This window comes from Coffea arabica, chromosome 5c, assembly GCF_036785885.1.
Source record: "Coffea arabica cultivar ET-39 chromosome 5c, Coffea Arabica ET-39 HiFi, whole genome shotgun sequence".
Classification (NCBI taxonomy): Eukaryota; Viridiplantae; Streptophyta; class Magnoliopsida; order Gentianales; family Rubiaceae; genus Coffea; species Coffea arabica.
Genome location: NC_092319.1, coordinates 809739 through 813586, shown reverse-complemented (window position 1 = coordinate 813586; position 3848 = coordinate 809739). Strand labels below are relative to the sequence as shown.

Here is a 3848-nt window from a genome sequence, read left to right as displayed (position 1 = left end):
ATGAAAAATAGTAATAAAGCATGTTGCCATAAGGCAATACATCTTCAAAGGTTGGAACTTCTTTATAACCTTGTGATTTGAATCCAAACATGTTTGATGATTTGTGTTTCTAGACCAAAAAGAAATCAACCAATATTACACCAACACAAAAATTTACTCAACCAATAAGAAATGTTAGATATTCAGTTATGCATTACTAATACTGACTCTCAAGAAAGTTAGTAGAAGAGTTTTCAGATGTATTTTTGTGTTTTGTAATTTGTATTTATTTAGTATTTAGTAATAATATATTTGGATATATAATTATACATAATATCAAAATATAAATATTACATATATAGGTAATTAAAGGGCCGGCCTATATCGGGTTTGAACCTAATGAGACCCAAGCTCGACTCATATTTAATTCGAACCTAATTTTTAGGTTCAAACTCAGACCGGCTCACTAAAAGGTGGGGCTCATCGGGCTTTTTCTCGGGCCAAACGCCCAAACGAGCCGAGCTCGGGCTGACCCGAGAAAACCATAAAAAATCGGTTAAACCAGTGATCTGATTCGATTGGTTAACCCGATTCTCAACCTTTTTTTTCGTCTTTTCCCCAAACATAATTTGAGTTATCTAAACTGCAACACTTTCATTTATTAATAAGAATAAGAAAACGTCACCCATTTAGTGAAAATATTAAAATCACTCGCTTTTCTAAATGATCTCAAAATCAAGATGTTTTCATCCCTATGATTGAGGGGAATCCGGTGAATCACCAACGATCCAAACGGGTGCATAGGCACATGCTGGGGAAATATTTCCAAAAAAGTCTGGATATTAGAATGCAGACCAATCTTATATATACATGAGTATTGTATCTTCTATTGTCTTGCCCATCAAACTTCACTTCAAGTTAACTAATTCCATCCCTATTCCATTCAACAGCATCTATCCATCCATCCATCATGAGCAACTACAACCAAAAACAGGCTCCAGGTACTTTTGCGCTTCATCCATCATCATCATATACACATACTATTTGTAAAAAGATCAATCGCTATTTCTCGAACACTTTTTTTTTCTTGGGTTTATCTCGTTTCTAGCTGCAAGTTTTGGTCTGTTTGATGATTCTTACTACTACTATTAGTTGTTTATGTGAATGCGATATTTGTTTTGGTTGCATGCAGTGGCATATCCCTACCCAGCAGCACAGGCACAACCACAACCCCCTGCACACTTAATTCCCCCACCGCCTCCCGGATATCCCGTCAGAGATGCAGCTCAAGCCTCCAATTCCGCTCCGGCACCCGGCAAAACTACGTCCAAAGGCGACGGCGGCATGTCAGTCTTCTCCTCATCCCTCTTTTTTTTTTGACTATTGCCCCTCTTGGTTTGACTTTTTCTGCGGGTGCTGTGTAGTAGTCACGGGATTCTTTAGACTTTGATCTAAACAAAAGGAAACAAGGGAAAAAAAAAAGAGTGACAAAAAAGAACTCGTTAACTAGAAAAGTAAAAGCCCCTCGGTGTCAGCTCAGCTGGTGATCCCATGGGTCTTCCTCGTGGCGGCACCGGTTCGAGTCTGGCTTCACATACTGCTTGGGTGTTTTTGGGGGCGGGATATTTCAGGCGCAAGGGATTAGTCGGACCCCGTAAGGTATGATCGGGACACCCCTGTGTTGACAAAAAAAAAAAAACTAGAAAAGTAAAAGGTTAATAGTAAAATTAAGTGCCTGTGTGTGTGTAATAGTAAATGATATTGATTGATAATTGATGGTTGGGGTATTAATTGAAACATATTTTGTGAACGGATGTTGGTGCAGTTGCTGTGCGTGCTGCAGTTGCTGTTTCCGTTGACGACCCAAAACCGCAGAGACGACACCACCATTTCTTCTTCCGCTCGTGCCATTTCTTGTACAGTAGCATCTTTCTTTGTTTGTTTCCAGTTCATGGCTTGGACTTCCTTTACGTTCAACTTAATTGTGTGACTAGGTACTAAAATTCGTATGTTGATGTGGGATTTTTCAGTAGTAGCATTACATCTTCTCCTAGTCCTACACCTGGATTAATCTCATCCCATGAGAATTGATCTTATTGGTACTGTTATTGTATGGGTTGGACGTGCACCATTGTCAGATTGAAGAGTAAGAATCCCATGAAACTAGTACTCGATGGTCTTCTCTGTTAATTGTTATTATTAATTTATTATTGTCAGGCCGATCTTTTACTATTTTTTCTTTCGCCCGCATATGCTACCTGCATAAACAAAAGGGCAAATTACATTTTATCCCCTGTAATTTAGTGCTTTTTTTTACATAACCCCCTCTATAGTTTGAAAAGCTACTCTATAGTTTCAAAAACTATACATAACCCTCTCATGATTTGGATTAAAGTGTCAAAGTAACGAAGATAATCATTCGTAACGGAACTTTTAAAAATGTCAAAATTACCCTTATAAATACAGAACACACTAACCCTGTATAATTTTTATATTTTACCATATAACCCTCTTATGGTTTAATATTTTACCATATAACCCCTTTATAATTTTCAAAATATACACATAACCTCCCTTGGTTAATAAATAATTTTCAAATTTACATAAGGGTATTTTTGACATTTTAGGTGACTCCGTTACGAATGATTATTCCCGTCACTTTGACACTTTAATTCAAATCATGAGAGGGTTATGTATAGTTTTTGAAATCATAGGGGATTATGTAAAAAACACTAAATCACGAGCTTGCCCGCGGCCATCGCGAGTTTCGCCGGCCGTCTCAAGCCGTCTTCTTAAACTGCTGCCACGGATGGTGTGCCCACATCGAAACTGGCCAAGACAAAGGCATCCACTAAATCTAAGAACACCAAATGCATGGTCGGTTGGTCGATATCGAGTTTCACATGTCCAAGTTGACACAAAATTGGTGGTGTATTTTCATCATGTGGGTACTTTTCTCAAATCAATTGGAAAAGGATCTACAAAAATGTTTAAAAATTTCACAACGAATTACCATTTTTGAAATTTATAACTTTTAATTGAGTTAAGTTTCGTAAGCGGGTTTGGATTCAAAAGGAGTTTGCACTTTTATAAGAAGCCGTTACACGTACTAGGTTTTTTTTTTTTTTTTTTTAAGACAATTTCGATTAGGTATTAAGCACTACATTATGGATTTGAATCACTCTCGTCAATCTTGGCTGTTCCTTCATATCATACAATGATTTTCTCCTTGTTTAATTGCCTTTTATTTTTTTTGATAAAATATAAGTCAATATTATTAATCATCTATCGTCCAGTACAATTTACTTGACAAAGTAATTTGCACTAATGACAGAAAATACATTGAACATGCCACAGATATATTTGATCTGAAAAATCATACACGGAAACAATTTCAAACTATACACAAAAAAGAGTATCGAAAATCTATATAAGGCAGCGACATTAGAGCACTAAATTAACACGTATCATTGTCTTAATTTCATGCGACCTTGTCAATGTCCACAACAACAAAATCTTTTCCTTGTCAGCAATATTACGAAAGGCAATTGAACTAGTTGGATAGCAGATCTGAGGTTCAATTGCCTTTCGTAAAATTGCATTGAACTTTTCAGCGACAACTTTTGGAGTCAATTTTTTTTTTTTTGGTTAAAATTTAAAAATTGTAGCAACGCAAACAGATAAAAGAAAAGCTTGGACTTCAACAATTATCCCAACACTGAGCACGTTTTACACCGATAGAAGTGGGACATAATTTATTTGTTTTACACGTCTTATCAAGCCGCCTAGACTTTTGAAGTTCAATTGGCCGAAATAAGGTTGAAAAACGAACTAAACAATTACTCAGTACTCAAATCCATCTCAATTTG

General features: G+C 36.4%; 1 long non-coding RNA gene across 1 annotated transcript; it reads left to right on the top strand.

Annotated features, from left to right (window-relative positions):
• Positions 1-860: 860 nt before the first annotated feature.
• LOC140007596 (uncharacterized) lies at positions 861-2169 on the top strand. Its single transcript, XR_011814884.1, has 3 exons — positions 861-980; positions 1172-1325; positions 1805-2169. It is a non-coding gene; the product is annotated as an uncharacterized lncRNA (long non-coding RNA).
• The last annotated feature ends 1679 nt before the right edge of the window (positions 2170-3848 follow it).